Here is a 17,125-nt window from a genome sequence, read left to right as displayed (position 1 = left end):
AAAAAAAGTATATTTATGGACTTTTATATTTCCTGAATAAAAATTATAATTACATTTCTTTGAACAAGATTAGAAGAGGTTAATTCTTTATTCATTAAAAACTTATTTTATTTTATTTTCCCCTGTTAGAAGTAAGAACAATTTCCAACATTTTTCAAAGAATACTGAATCTTGAAATCTCCTTCTTCATTCCCCTACTATGTACCCCCTCCCCTTGAGATGGCAAGCAATCTTATATAGATTTTATACGTACAGTCATACAAAACATTTTCCTATATTAATTCTTTTGTGGAAGGAAACTCAAATAGAAAAAGAATTAAGAAAGTGAAAAATATTTGTTTTGGTCTGAATTCAGACTCAGTTTTTTTTCTCTGGAAGTAGGTGGAATTTATCATGAGTCTTTTGGGGTAGTTCTGAGTCATTATATTGCTGAGAATAGCTGTTATTCACATTTGTTGATTGTAGTTTTCCCGTCTCTTTCTATAATGTTCTCATGGTTCTGCTTATATCACTTTGCTTCAGTTTATGTAAGTCTTTCCAGGTCTTTCTGAGTTCTTCCTGCTTGTTATTTCCTATAGCACAATAGTATTTCATTACAATCATATACTATAATTTACTCAGCTGTACTTTAATTGATGGGTATGCCCTCACTTTCCAAATCTTTGCCCCTCCAAAAAGAGCTGCTTTAATTATTTTTGTACATGTGGGCCAGACCCCACCCTACCCCCTTTTCCCTTTGGGATACAAATTTAGTAATGGTATTGCTGGATCAAAGGGTATGTATTATTTTATAATCCTTTGGGCAAAAGTCCAAATTACTCTCCTGAATGATTGAATCAGTTCACAAGTTTCCCCAAAACATATTCATGTCACAGCTTTCCCACATCCCTTCCAAGTTTTGTCATTTTCCTTTTCTGTTATAATAACCATTTTGATAGGTGTTGTTTAAATCTGCATTTTCTCTAATTAATAGTGAATAAAAGTATTTTTTACATAACCAGAGAGCATTACTTTGAGAACTGCCTGTTCCTATCCTATGACCATTTATCAATTGGAAAAATGGCTTGTATTCTTATATATTCAAATCCTTTTTCTATATTTTTGAGAAATAAGCCATTTATTAGAGACTTGTAAAACTTTTGGGGACCATTATGATTACTGTGTATTATTTTCTACCCTATTTTCCCCTGTTTAGTTTTGGACCTCCACCTCCCCAAATTTTCCCTCTTTTCTATCACTCCACTCCTCTTCTCTTTATTCCCTTCTCCTCCTACTTTCCTGTAGGGTAAGATAGTTTTCTAAATCCGATTGATTGTGTATATTTTCCCCTCATTGAGTCAATTCTGATGAGAGTAAAGTTCACAAGCTCTCCTCCACACTTCCCCCCTCTTCCTCTCTACTGGGAACACTCTTTCATGCATTTTTATATGTAATAATTTACCCTATTAAATTTTCCCTTCCCCCTCCTCCCAATGAATTAATCTTTTTCATACTTAGTTTAATTTTACTTTTTAAGTCATTCCATCATATTCATACTCACACACTTACTCTCTGTTGATGTATATTCCTTCTAAATATACTAACAAAGACACAGTTCTTTGGTGTTACAAGAATCATTTCCCCACATAGGGATATATAGTTTAACCTTATTGAATGTCTTTTGCTTTCTTTTCATAAAATTCATTTCATAAAATATCAATTTTTTTCCCTGAAGTGTTACACTCAGTTTTGCTGAGTAAGTGATTCTTAGTTAAAAAACTAGCTCCTTTCCCCTCTGGAACATCATATTCTAGGCCCTATGATGTTTTAATGTAAAAGATGCTAAGTCTTATGTTATTCTGACTGTGACTTAATGATATATGAATTATTTCTTTTTGGCTGCTTGCAATATTTTCTCCTTTACCTGGGAATTTTGGAATTTGGCTATAATATTACTGTGAGTTGCCTTTAGGGTTCTCTTTCAAGAGATCATTGGTGGATTGTTTCCATTTCTATTTTGTCCTCATTCTTAAATACCATAAAAGTTTTCTTTGATGACTTCTTGAAAAATGATGTCTAAACTCTTTTATTTTTATCGTATCTTTCAGGTAGTCCAATAATTCTTAAATTCTCTCTCCTGGAATTATTTTCTAGGTCGATTGTTTTTCCCATGAGATATTTGACATTTTCTTCTATTTTTCATTCTTTTGACTTTGATTATTTCTTGAAGTTATGGAGTCATTAGTATGCACTTGCCCAATTCTAATTTTTAAGGCATGATTTTCTTAAGTAAGCATTTGCACCTTCCCCCCGCCCCCTTTGACCAATCCTACTTTGTAAAGAATTATTCCCCTCAGTGAATTTTTGTACATAAAGGCCAATTCTGTCTTTCAAAGAAAATTTTCTTTTCAGTATATTTTTATATCTTTTTCCATTTGGCCAATTCTGCTTTTTTAAAGAAGTTCTTATCTTTTTTGAATTTTTGTGTCTCTACCAACTGGCCTATTCTGTTTTTTTTTTTAAGATATTAATTTCTTCAGCATTTTTTGTGCTTCCTTTACCAATTTGTTTACTCTTTTTTCATGATTTTCCTATATCACTCTTATTTATTTTCCCAATTTTTCTTCTATCTCTCTTATTTGATGTATAAATACCTTTTTTAACTCTTCCATTAATTCTTCCTGGCTTTCAGTGCAATTAATATTTTTCTTGGAGGCCTTGGATGCAGCAATATTGACTTTGTTGTCTTCTTCTGAGTTTGAGTCTACCCTATCAAATAACTTCCTTTGTTGAGTTTCTCTTTTTGTTGTTTACTCATTTTTTTCTTTTCTTTTAGTTAAAAAAAAACTAATAAAGTTGGGCTCTGTAACTATAATGAAGGGAGCACATGTCCAAGTTTTAGGTTCTTTGTTCAACTGCCTTCAGAGCTGGCACTGGGTATCTATTTGCTTTCAGTTCTTCCAAGGTGATATGATGTAAGGAGAATTGTGTTTAATACTCTCTGGATCTGTTCTCTGATCTGTGAGTAACCCCGAGCACTCTTTTACCCTTTGGAACTGTGCCCACAATGACCTACTGTCCTGCAGCTCCAAGTGCTGGTATGTGCAAGTGATTCTCTTCAGTCTTGAGTGTGCCCCAGAACTATGACCCGGTTCTAACATATGGATGATGCAACAAGAGTCTTGTACCCAGAGTCAACAAAGGGACCCCTGTAATCAACTTATGAGCAATTGTCTGCCTTCCATGCCTTTAACATTTGTGGCTACAAGTTTTGGAATCCTAGGCTGCTGCTTCAGTTGCACTCAAGGCCTGTTGCCTGGTGTAGTGGCTCCACCTCCACCCTGGTGGCACTAGGTCCCTCATGCTGGCCTTCTAAATGGTTTTTGACAGAAAAATTACTTTATCTTTTCTTTTTGTGGCTTATGTTTCTCCAGAATTTGTTTTGAGGTGCCAAATCATTGCTTTTTTGAAGAATAATTTGGTAGAAATAAGGTGGATCCTTGTCCCTTCTTTGCCATCTTGTTTGTTAAAATATATATTTTATTATTATATATATTATATATATGTTAAAATATATATTTTAACCAAAACTAATAGTCATGATAGTTGTATAAAGATTTAAATATGCTAGAAATTGGTATAAGTTTATAATTTTTTATTAAATAATTAAAAAGTGGGTCAGAAAAAAGAAAGGGCACCAACCACATCTTGCCAGCTTGTTCCATCACAAGTCTCCTCCCTGAGCTGGCTGTGCCAGACCTCAGGTGTGGCCAGTGCTCTCCTGGAAAGCCTGGAGCCTAACCATGTGTGTGGGCACCAGAGCTCCCTTAGTCAGCACTCACTCAATGTTGGCACTTTCCTACCTGCTTCCTCCACCCTAACAGCCAGCTATTCAGCCACACCAAAGTTACACCAGCACCCTCCTAGTCACTTCATTTCTCCATAGTTCGTGAGCAAAAAAGAGGTATTTCTTTTCCCTAGTCCAGTTTCTGCTCCTTGTGAGTCCCTTTTCTGAGCCCCTCTGATTTGGTGGACTCTGACCTCAGTCTGGATCAGAAGTGGGACTTCCAGATGCAAGGGGCTGCCACATAGTCTTTAGAATAGCTACACAGCACCAATACATCTCCCAGCATTGTAGAGAGAACACCACCTATCATCTCAGAGAAGTACAGTTCATTGGTTCAGAAGGAAGACCCTTTACTTTAAAATCCAAATTTGCTTGGCAAGCTAGTGTTAAATTTTTACAGTTTGAAGGACCATCAGCAGCCTTCTAGTTAAATAGAGGATCTTCTAGTTATGTAGGAAAGGAATTTCTTTCTTGACATACTCAACAGGGGGTCACCCAGCCAGTGACTGAAGATTTCCAAAGAGAAGAAATAAACAACCTCTTGAAGCAGCCCATTTCCTCAGCAGAAGGAGCTCCTAATGAAGAATTTCACTCACTAACGTAGGCAAGTACCTTTTGTGTGCATGTGCAGTCTGTCAGTCACTAAACATTTATTAAGTATATGCCAGGCACTGTGCTAACTGCTGGAAATATAAAGAAAGGCAAAAGACAATTCTTGCTCACAAAAAACATATAATCTAATAGAGGAGTCGGTAACTGCCACTGAAACTGCACAAAGTTGGGAGATAAAGTTTATTGTTTGAAGAACAGAAAAGAGACCTACAATCTTAGAGAATTTTCTGGAAAATTAAGAAATTAAATGATTTGCCAAATAATTCACATAATCATTATATGGCAAAGGCAGAACGTGAACTGATTTTCTCAATTCTCTATGGCCATGGTCTTGTGATACTGACTTTCATACATTCTATTGATATAATGTCATAGGTTGCTTCTATTATCATTGGAGTCATTGTCAGCTAATTACTTGAACAACCAAGAGTTTTCATCATCTATCTGTTGTCTCAAGGGACATTTTAGGCAAATTCACTTTGTACATATCTTTACAGGTCTTACAGAACTTTAGATGCAGAGACTTTGTTTTCTTTCTTACACGCACTTATATTATTATTTTTTATTGTTTAATATTAATTTTATATTTTCACATATTGGACTTAGACTGAACTGTAGAATGCAATGTCAGGTGAATAAGGTCATCTTTTTTCTATTAAATTTTCTGATACTAATATGTTGATTGGCTTAGTCCTACTCTCTTCTGAGGCAGTCGATTTCACTTCTGAGTAGTTCTAATTGCTAGAGAATTTTTCCTTAGATCAAGTGTAAATTTTTCTCTTTTGAACTCTTTCCATTGTTCTAATCTCTGCCTCTGGTACTAAAGAGAACAAATATGATCTCTCTTCCACATGACAACCCAATAAATAAACTTTCTTTCATGCTAACAGTTTTAGTAATGAGTGAAGTGAAATGGAAGAAAGAAAGGAAATAATTATTTATTAGGCAGCAATTATGTGCTGGGCACTACACTAGCTAGCCACTTTATAAATATTATCTCATTTAAAGTTTGTAACAACCTTGGGAGGTAAGTGCTATTATTATGCCCATTTTACAACTCAGGAAATGAGGAAAGTTAAGTGGTTAAGTAACTTAGTCAAAGTCATACAACTAGTAAGTGTCTGAGGTTGTATTTGAACATAGACCTTCCTGATACCATACCAAAGACTCTAACCATTTTGCCACGTAGCATCTTAAATGCTAAACATTTCTAGTTTCTTTAGTGAGTCCTCATGTGTCTTGATCTCAAGGTTTTTCACCATCTTAGAGGCCTTCCTCTAGATAATATAGCTCAGGGTGAGCAAACTACCAGTTGGAGCCCAATTTTGTACTGGCCAGTGAACCAAGAAAAAATTTGTTTTCTTTTTAGGAATCCTTACTTTTTATCTTAGAATTGAAACTAATTATCAGTTCCAAGGTGGAAGAGCATTAAAAGCCAGACAATTGGGGTTAAAGGACTTGCCCAAGGTCACACAGCTAGGAAGTGTCAGAACTTGGATTTGAACCCAGGACCTCCCATCTCCACATCTGGTTTTCTATCCACTGAACAATCTAGCTGCCCCATTAAGAATAATTTTTACATTTTAAGTTGTTGTACTTTAAAATGTAAAAACTGTTTTTAACTCAAGGATTATACAAAAGTAGATTGTAAGCATGTTTGGCCCTCAGTAATTTGTTGATCTCTGGTCTAGCATGCCAATGTTCTTCCTAAATGTGATATTCAGCACTGCACAGAGTGCACCATAAACAATTTGACCAAGATAGAGCATAATAGGACTATATCCTTTATCTTGGATACTATGCTTCTTTTAGTGTAGCCAAAGATTAAATTAGTTTTATTAACTGCCACATTCATTCTTGATGCTGCTTGTTCCCTCCAGAAATAGGGACCTTAAAGAAACCCTCCCCTCTACTCACCTGTAGGATTTTTGTTTTTTATATCATCATAGTTTTCCCAAGTATTTATTCCTCCCTCTTCCTGAGAGTCATCTCATATAAAAAGTTTTTTTTTTTAATTCAACAAAAGAAAAAAAGGAAAAATCCAGCACAATTGATCAACATATTGAAAAAGTCTGAAAACACATGTAATGTTCTGTACCTTTAAATCTCCCACCTCCATAAAGGGGTGGATCCTTTAGTTCTTTTTTAAATCAACTTCTTTTGTGCTGTTCTTCTCTCACATTTTACTTATAAAGTTTGCTTTCTTGAATCCAAGTGTAAGACTTGACATTTATCCTTATTACATTCCATCTCCAATCTCTTGTTGTAACCCGTCGAGATATTTTGAATCATGACTCATTCATATAATCTGCTTTAACCATCACCTCTGCTTTGTATCATCTATAAATTTAGTAGGTATGATAATTATTCATTTATCCAAGCCACTACTAAAAATGTTAAATAGCAGAGGACAACCACAGATCTTGGAACACTATACTGGAGACCTCCTTCCAAGTTCATGATAAACCTCTAATAACTATTTTTGGTTAGCATTTGAAAGCTTTAACTCAGTAGAGAAAATTCAATCATTTAACTAAATGAAATTCAGGAATCCACTTAATTTTTCAAATATAGAGTCTAGTTTATTGTTGGTTCCTTACCTAGGTAGAATTCTGTGTTGCAGGAGCAAGGTTGGGCCAGATCTGGTTTCACCTGAGCTGTACTGGGACATCCTGTCATGTAACAGACTACCAACTGGCAGTCTGGGAGCACTGATAGATCTGCAATAATTCTGAGCAAACATAAAAGTAGCTTTTGATGTCCAGTTATTGTTGAATGCATGTAGCCTATTTTAAATGGATAAACCCCTAGGACGGTGATGGCAAATCTTTTATAGATGGAGTGCCAGGCCCTGCCCCCACCCAGACCAAGTGCTGTGCCTGCCCCACCCAGAGACCACATGCCATGCCCTGCCTCTGGTTACCCCACACAGGGGAGGAGGAAGTGTTCCCATTGGGCTGCTGGATGGAGGGGAGGGTGAAGTGAGGAATGTCCTCAGTGAGGGTAGAGAGGGGGAGGGAGTGGCCCAAGTGCTCTGCTCCCCTCCACTTTTGCCAACCTATGAGTCACCCACCTTATTACCCCTTGTGTGCTCCCATTGGCTCCTAGGCAGAGGTGTGGGGAATATGAAAAAAAAATGTCATCAGATGTAATGGAGAGGGGGAGGGAGAAGCTCTGCCCAAGTCCCTCTGCCTCTCTAGGAATGAACTCTTGGGGGGGTATAGGGGAAGGGCAGTTGGGTGCCCACAGACAGTGCTCTGTGTGCTATCTTTGGCACCCATGCCATAGGTTTGCCATCACTGTCCCAGGGTCTTTAACTCAAGCTGCCTAGCAACCTTCTTTTCCTCCACAGGTTGATTATGGAACCAATACCTCTAAAAAGCACAGGTTTCAGGGTAATCTTCACAATTTACTTTATTCTAGGGATGACTCTGATAGATGTAATATCCACTTGAGACTGGCTATAAACTGAGATTTGCACATCAATCTATAATACTTCTAGCCAATAGAGTAATAGATATACTGTAGAAGTACAGGAAGTCCTCAATTTATGAACAAGTTGCATTCCAAAAATGGTTTTATAAGTCTCTTACTTTGAACTTGGAACATATTCCCATAGAAATAAAACCACAATTAATGGTTAAGGTATAGCATAACCCAGTGTGATAGAAAAACTTATAATATTTTGGGGGGAGGTTCTGTGAAATTTATATGGTTTATATACAACAGTCTGACTCTGCTCTAAATATGTTTCTTTCTATAGAACTACTTCCCTCTTCTAGAAATAGCTATTCCTGGAATCTCCATCCTAGAAATTCTTTGCCTCATACATTCTTGCTTAGCAGCAGGGGTGTTCTCTGCCTGTGACATCACAGATAGGGAACCAATCACATGATATTGCTAGAGATCACATGCCTTCCTATAAAAACATTGGCCCTATCTTAAAGGACTTATCTGCCTTGTATTGGGGGTAGAACTCAAGTAGTTTTGAACGAAATTAGAAAGGGGAGCCTGGTTTAATTTTCACTAACAGATTTGGAATATCTCTTTCTCTGGGTGAAGGAAGGAAGGAATAAAAAACATTCATTAAACATTGATTACATGCTCAGCACTAGCAATACAAATACAAAAGCAAAGAAAATCCCTGCCCACAAGGAGGTTACATTCTGATGGGGAGACATACCCCACATAGGGCGTTGGTATCCAGGGAGGGATATTTTAGGTTTGGGAAAGTAAAGGGTTGGTGAATGGAGCCCTCTTTCCAGTAGCAATAACAGGGATGATTTGATTATGAGCAACTTAAATTGTAAACCAGGTAGAAAATATTATAGGGTACATGTATGGTGGTAGAACAGAAGTAAACAAGATGGTGGAAAGTAAATGGAAACATAGTTGGGTCTCCACGTAAAATGAACCATGATCACTTCTTGGCTTTTTGACTAAGATAAAGTATAAAATGAACCATGAGAGGCACTCACCAATCAAGATAAGGGGCCTCAAGGAGCCATCTGGGTAGATCAGTGGATTGAAAGCCAGGCCTAGAGACAGGAAGCTCTAGGTCCAAATCTGATCTCAGATACTTCCTAGCTGTGGGACCCTGGACTAGTTACACTTAACCCCTATTGCCTAGCCCTTATCATTCTTCTGCCTTGAAACCAATACATAGTATTGATTATAAGATGGAAAGTAAGGGTCAAAAAGAAAAAAAAGATAAGGGATCTCAGAAAAGACTCTCTGGATCTGAAAAAGTTAGGTTTTCTAATGTATGTCTTTCTAATGTATGTCTTAGCAGCTGCTAAGAAATGAGCATCAGTTAACTTCCTCTTGATAACTTTCCTGAGGCCATGAAGTCAGGATAAACTTCTTAATAATTAGTTGGTCCAAAAGTATATTGTGCTGCTTTGAGAGGCAGTGATTTCTCTCTCATTAGAGGTCTTCAATAAAATACTGCATGACCATGTGCTCATTGTGTCTTGATTCCGTATTCTGTAACTGTCTTGTAAACATCTAGACTGGACAATGAATCACCTCTTCTTAGTCAATTTCCCTCTTTTTACTCATCAACTTTTTTTTTTTCCTTTTGTGCCTATATAATATTCTCCAGAGCTTCCTAACCTTCTTATTTTATCTTTTTCTACAGAATTTTAGACCACAGAACCATAGATCTCTTCTTTGTTTGCACCTATAAACTCTTCTCATCCAAAATCTAAGATATATAATAAATTGTTCTAGATTTTCTCTTTTCTATCACAAATTTTAAGAGAGATTGGTCAGTTTATCCCAACATTCCCCCAATTTTCATTCCAGAAACCATTTATTACTCCTTATTTCTAAGATTCAGGTCCAGAAGAACATTTCTCCTTTTTATTTCCTTTACCTTTTTCAAGATGGAATGAACACTGAAGCAAAGTTGAAAATTAGCAGTTGCTCTGTTTGTAGACAAGCAAGAGCACTAATATATCTGAATAACTGAAGTCTCTAATTACTACTGTATGAATCAAAGGCAGGCAATAGAGCATGAATGCAAAAATTAAAATAGTTATGTGAGAATAGTGTCAGCAGGGTTAAAAGCTCACAATGAGTCAACTTTTGCAAGGAATAAAAAGGCAACAAAATTTTGTAGTATACTTTTTATCAGAATTGAGCAAAAGAGGATGATCATAGAAGGTTTAGGGATGATACTTGAGATAGATTGGTGGATGATAGATGATGGAGTAAAGGCAGAGCTACTAAATTCTTAATTTTCTTTCTTTGTAAAAAATGATCTTTGGATAGGAAATGGCAAAACAGAAACGACTAATAGAGTGTTGAAATTCAAGGTAAATAATATGTCACTAGGCCAAGTTATATATCAGTGCCCCAAGTCATATATCTTTGGCTCACTTTGCCCTCACTCAAGGTTACCTCTCAGATACATCCATAAATAACTTGACTATAGTTCAAATTTCCACAGATGTGGATAAAAGGGTCCTAAGCTTCCATAGAGGCACATAAAGTAGTGTGAAGAGTGAATCAAACTTTCTTTGTCTATAAATTAGCAATTTTAAAATTAATCAGTCAAGAACTTAAACACCCCTACTTAACACTAAGTAAGAGAGTTGCAAGGTCATTTACTAAAGTGGGTGACAACTCCAGAAGCCATTGCTCCACCCTTTGGGCAGTACTAGGCAAACGGAAAGACTGCAATTGGTTTCCATAAAGTGGAGGAAGGGACAGGAAAGGATGTGGACTAAAGACTATAAAAAGTCCTGAATTTCCTGTCCAGGGAACCTTTGGCTTGGATCTTTGGCTTGGAGTTTCGACCTTGGCCCTTGGACTTTGGTTTTTGGACTGCTTCTTGGAGTACTGCTCCTGGATCTTCTCCTTTGGACTTTGGTGTTGGAGGACTTTACCTTGGGACTTGGCCTTCAGTCTACTCCTTTGGAGTTCATCTTGGGTGGGTGAGTAGCTGGCCTTCCTTTCCTGGCTTCTGAAGAGATTGGTTCCAGAGATTCCTGCCTTGGCTTTGGAGGAACTCTAGCTGAAGTCACCACCGGATATGGGGAAGCCCCTGTGGGGTTGAGTCTGACTTCACCAGAGAAGGATTAGTAAGCTTGTTAAAACCTGTCTCTTTAGCTACCTTTTTCCATTTTCACTCATTCTACCTCTTTGTAAATAAATCTACTAAAAGTCATTTTGACTTAAGTTATAATATCTTTAAATTGGTGACTACAATATTACTTTAGAACTTCCATATTTAACATAAACCCTAAATTTTAAATTCTTACAGTAGCAATGTATATTGTATATAGGACAGCTTTTATTCAGAAGATAAAGGGGGAAAAGGACTTGCAACAGTACCTAAAAAACAACCATACAATTCTCCTTCATAAATCCTACTCCCCACCTTCTTTTACAATCCTCCAGAGTCAGACTTTCCCTGGAAGTGAAATTCCTTTCAGGCTACTAGACAGACAATGCCTAGCTTCTAGGAAATTTCACTTTCAATCTAGAAATCCATCTGGTCTTATGATATTGTCTCAGGGGTTAGACTCTCCCAGGTAGAGAAATACTCTTGATCAATTCCTTTTCCAAAGTATTTGCACAGTCCAAGTAACTCATGAAGGGTAAAGCCTAGGTATTTTATTGCCAGTATTTTCTCTCATGTTTTAGATCCCCATAGCATAATCTTCATCTGTTTTCAAGAGGTTGGTACTGTTCAAGAAATCCATTTTTTTCTCTGTCAGGCTGGTTCCCAGTGCAAGAACTCTCAACACTCTTAAGAAAATCTAGGATCCAAATTTATTTTAGGCAGATAGATTACATTAATTGCCTCCTTAAAACTGTTACCAGAAATTTGGGGTTTAGGAATTCTTTTTAAGTTTGAATGGTTGAAAGGATATGCAATAAACAAATGTTCCTGCAGCCATTGAGGACTTGGAAGAGGAGAATCAACTCCTCACCCCTGGATCAAAGATACACACTTAGTTCTAAGCTACTCTTTTAGGATCTTTCTGGGGGAGGGGGAAGGGGAAGAAAGAAAAATGGGCAAAAGAGCAACAACAACAACAAAAAATCTATGATGAAAACTTCTTTTTATTGGCCAACCCAAAAAGGTAGCTCTTCCTACAAGAATCTGAAGCAACTGATTCAAAATTGATTCTCAATCCTTCCAAGGTAATATTAAAAATATTGGGGCAGCTAGGTAGCTCAGTAGATAGAGAGCCAGGCTTAGAGAGTGGAGGTTCTGGGTTCAAATGTTGACCTCAGACACTTCCTAGATGTATTACCCTGGGCAAGTCACTTAATCCTGATTGTCTTTTCCATAGGTCCCCAAACTTTTTACACAGGGAGCCAGTTCACTGTCCCTCAGACCATTGGAGGCCCAGACTATTAAAAAAAAATATGAGCAAATCTGTATACTGCTGTCTGGGATAGTGGAGGCTGCAGCACTAGTTGTCATGGGCCTGTCACACCTTGCACAAGCCCATCACTGCCACCACTATACTGGGCAGCAGTATACACAGTGAGGAATCCCCTTCCCCAGATTGCTGCTCACCATGCTGACATCTTCCATTGTGCAGTCACATAATCCTTTGTGCTGCACCTTGTTCTTGTTCAGTTACTCTCAGAACAAGGTACCACGCAAAGGATTATGTCACTGGAAGTAGTACTGTAAATGAGTGACGCCACGCTTTGCAGAGCAACCTTTTCGTGCCACTGGACCCAGGCTTCCAATGCCGAGAGAGTGGGACTGTCTCTGTGCATCGACTTTTCCACTTAAATCTCCTTCATGCACAAATGTCTTTGTGCACACTCATCTATCATAGATGAATACACAAAAAAGACAATCGTTGTCCTCGGTGACTGAGAGACTACTACTACATACTGCTCCTCTCACTGACCACCAGTGAAAGAGGTGCCCCTTCCAGAAGTGTGGTGGGGGCCGGATAAATGGTCTGCGGGGGGGGGGGGCTGCATGTGGCCCAGGGGCCATAGTTTGGGGACCCCTGGTCTATTCCTTATTGCTCTTTTGTCTTGGAAACCAGTACTTAGTATTAATTATAAGATGAAAGGTAAGGATTTAGAAGAAAAAAGTAAAGAAAACATATCAGTTAGATGCAAGCTTTTAACTGGTAAAGACAATTAAAATTCCTAAAGACTTAACAAATAGTAGTGTAGCATGCATTAGTAAATGCTTACCATTTCTTCAGAGGGAAAAAATGTTTCTATGACGCATTATTTTTTCTTTAATTTAAACCCTTACCTTCCGTCTTGGAGTCATTACTGTGTATTGGCTCCAAGGCAGAAGAGTGGTAAGGGCTAGGCAATAGGGGTCAAGTTATAACACATTTTAAGGTTAAGTTACATTATTAAGTTTTACTCTTAAGTCTAGAATGACAATCAAGAAAACAATAAATCAATCTCTGATTTATAGCATTAACTGAGATTTAAATATTCATATTGAAAATTTAACAATATTGACACACCTCTGCTTGCAGGGGTCTCCATTTATGCTCATGAAGTCTCAAGGAACTCCTATGATCATCCTCCCTACATTCAAAAAAGAATCAAGAATGTATTCTTAAATAAGATCTTTATAGTTTAAAAATATTTTAAAATATTTTTGAAGTGATTAGATCTGTTTACTTTTCATCCTTAAACATTTATTGAACCAATCTCAAATTTATCAAGAGCTGTCAAAAAAAACATGTCTCAGAATCGTTCTTCTCCCTCCATTCCTTCATTCAGCAAAGTCAAAATATTGACTCACAGTGAAGTCTAAGGCAACAAACTGATACTACAAACATAAGATGCTGTCTTTGCTGCAGAATCAAGCAGGAGGGATGTCTAGGTGCTAAGAAAAATCTCATTCCATCACAAATATTTTCAATAATAACAGAACGAGCAGGAAGTTATCAGCAAAACAAATTGCTTTTTATATAAATGTTCCCTTTCTATCAAATCTGTCCTGGTGTGAAAGTTCTTTCAATTTTCATGGGCATATTCTACTCAAGTCATATACGTAACTCTCATTAACATTAATGGGACTCACATAGAGAGAAAAAAGGCCCCCAGAGTATTTCTAGAATGAAGATATTCAAATGGATCTTAGACATTTTACCACATTACTCATCTTTTCATTCTTGATCCTTTCAGCATTTGAAATGAGGAATTAGGTTGTGGTAAAACATTTATAAAAATAGGCTTGTATTATTCTTTTCTGTCAGTGATGATAAGTATTGTCACTTGAGAAACTATTATCTATGGGTCTTGATTTCTTGAAGACATTTGAGAGGACAATGTGGTTAATGTTTGGAGTCATAAAAGGAAGAATATGAATTAGGGGTTAAGGGATTTGAAGATTTAGGATAAATTATTATATAAGCTTGGTTCGGCACATATCTCGGGCTATTCATTTTTCAAAATAGACATAAACTGGCTAAGCCTTTTGAAATTTATAATAAAAAGTATTTTCTGGTACTCCAGATTAACTCAAGATGAATTTGCTTTCTTAATATACTACTAAATCTTGAAACGGTTCACCATATGAAGAATGAAGTTCTTTTATGAACCTAACATTTTTAGATGTCATCTGGCCAATACTCCTCTTCCTCCAAGGTTCCCCCTTAGATGACTATCTAATTAATGACATCACTAGATTTTTCCATCATTGATTTTTCCAAATTTTTGAGTAATATTATAACTGAACATAGCAGAATGTTGGTAACATGAAACTTTGTTGAGATGTTCAAACTTAATGTATTAACAATTGACTCAGTATTAGGGATTGATCATTTTATTAGGGGTGTTAGGAAAGCAAAAAGGCAATTAAAAATAACTTTAGGTCAACAAAAGAGTATAACAGTCACAATTACCTTATACCTTTAAATAAGGACTAGCAGCCTATAAGACACATTGGTTCAACATATCAATCATTAGGTTAAAATGGCCCCAAATTATAAGCATGCTGAACTGTTATAAGACACCATTTCCTAGAGTTCAGACTTTAAAAGAGATCCCAGGGGCAGCTAGGTAGCACAGTGGAGAGAGCACCAGGCCTAGAGTCAGGAGGACCTGGGCTCAAATCTGGCCTCAAACACTTCCTACCTGTGTGACCCTGGACAAGTCACTTAACCTGTATTGCCTGGTCTTTGCCATTCTTCCATCTTATAATTGTTACTAAGTTAAAAGATTTTTAAAAACGGATCCCAACTCAGCCAGTCTCATCTACATTAATACAAGGCATGTTTTTGTTTTGTTTTGTTGCTGGCTGCCTCACCTATATCTCCCTTCCTTTTTTGAACATGGTTCTTATCCATTTTCCTATTGCAAATTCCTTTTCCCTACTTGGCACAAGACACACAGATAGAAGGATTCCAGAGTTAATTTTCCATGTCCCTGATCCCCTTGGCCCCTGATATAAAGTTTAGCCTTGACCTGACTTTCTCCTTCTCCCTCCAAGCATCATTGTCTGAGCAGGACACAGTCTTGTGGATCACAGAGTGTTTTCCATACTAAAGTGAACTTTGTCCTAGGCCAGTTCAGGTAGAGTGGGCAATGGAAGTGTCTAAAAGAGCATATAGAATTTGATGGAGCAGCAACACATGCCAGTCCTGGGCTCTGGACTAGAAGCGGGCTGGAAATGGTCATGAGTGTCAGGAAGTCAGATCCAGGATTCATATCATATCCTTTAACCAGTGTGTATATGTGTGTGTATGTTTGTGTGTGTGTGTGTGTATGTGTGTGTGTTTATGTGAAAGAGACGTGTTAGAGAAAACTGTCAACATTGGGGAAATAAAGGAAGAAAAAATTGTAAAAGCTTGGGTAGATTGTATAAAAGTAGGAATTACCATCATTTACATGAGTGGCTGTTCCTTGAGACCTAATTACCATGCAGCACAATTAAGGATATATAAGATTTACTTCATCATAACTTTAATTTAATTATAAAACAAAAATCTACTCCTATATTTACAGTCTTCTTTATTTGTTACTTATATGATTGCAACTTTTGAAAATGTGAGAAAGGCTCCAAGCTCCAACCAATACAATAAATGTGAATTGTGTAATTAAACAATAACCTGAGCCTGGGCACGTAGGGTTCTCCCATCTTTGGGTTCCAGAATAAGTGAACTTGATAGCTGAGTACCTCTGGGCATGGAGATGTCCTTGAAGGACCTTTTGAATGGTCCCAACTTGCCTAACATAGACTTGCATCCCCCACAACATGGGTTGTTATAATCACATTTGATTGGCTTTAAAACTGGCAAGACTGAGTGGTTAACACTTTCTCTCTGAGATCTTTTCCTATACTCTATTTCAGCTTCTTTGGTGGGGGTATTTGTTATGATCCTTTATTTTTTTGTTCTTAATTCCAAGTGATGGGGGTGATCTCCTCTAGACCAGGAGTCTGCCTGGATTAAATGCAGCAGCCAACCAGGCTGGCATGAATCCCTGAAAAGCCAGTGTGCCTAGGCGTTAAGCTTAAGGGAGATTTTGGACTTGCACTTGGAAACGTGCTTTGCAGGAACTGAGCTAAGCTATGAATCTAATCTCCTTCCTCTGCCCAGGGACTGAGGTGGCATGGGGTGGAGGTGAGAAATTATGCCTTCCATATGATAGAGGCATGGGAAATGCATCTCTCCTGAAAATTAGCTGCATTTCTATTTCCTAATGGGGACATATTTTGGTTGAGTGGATTCAGAGGCAGCCATGGCATCACAACTAGGCAGGTTCAAATTTGACAAGTACTGGTTGTACACCCCAAGAGAGCCATTTAACTAAATGCCTAAGGCAGCTCTATAGCCCCAAAGACTGAATAACAGTTACTGATCTACATTGGTGGAGGGAGTCTCCTCACAGGGCATTCTTTATATTAGAGAAAGCAGAGGTCCAGTGCACCCCCACTATACACACATATACTTCCAAAAAGTTTATTAATGTTTATACTTTTCAAATAGCTAAATGGCAGGAATTTCAAAGAATGAATATAGACTTATTGTTACCTTGGCTATAACAAGATAAAATGTTCAAGCAGATTTATATTTTTTAAAAACAAATTTATAAAGGAGGCTGACAGCCAGTGCAAGATGGAAATTTATTTTGGCTGTCAAAGCCAGTGATACAGATTTTTGAAAAATATGCTACTGTGTATTTTGGCTAAGCAAGTAACAAGTATTTATTGGTTTTTTTGTTTAAATCAAA

General features: G+C 37.2%; 1 long non-coding RNA gene across 1 annotated transcript; it reads right to left on the bottom strand.

The window, feature by feature from the left end:
• Nucleotides 1-386: 386 nt before the first annotated feature.
• LOC130457983 (uncharacterized) lies at nt 387-8,253 on the bottom strand. Its single transcript, XR_008917201.1, has 3 exons — nt 7,811-8,253; nt 7,039-7,169; nt 387-572 (listed from the first exon to the last, which is right to left on the bottom strand). It is a non-coding gene; the product is annotated as an uncharacterized LOC130457983 (long non-coding RNA).
• Nucleotides 8,254-17,125: the final 8,872 nt, after the last annotated feature.

The sequence above is a fragment of the Monodelphis domestica genome, chromosome 3 (assembly GCF_027887165.1).
Source record: "Monodelphis domestica isolate mMonDom1 chromosome 3, mMonDom1.pri, whole genome shotgun sequence".
Lineage (NCBI taxonomy): Eukaryota > Metazoa > Chordata > Mammalia > Didelphimorphia > Didelphidae > Monodelphis > Monodelphis domestica.
This window is presented reverse-complemented; position numbering and strand designations above follow the sequence as displayed.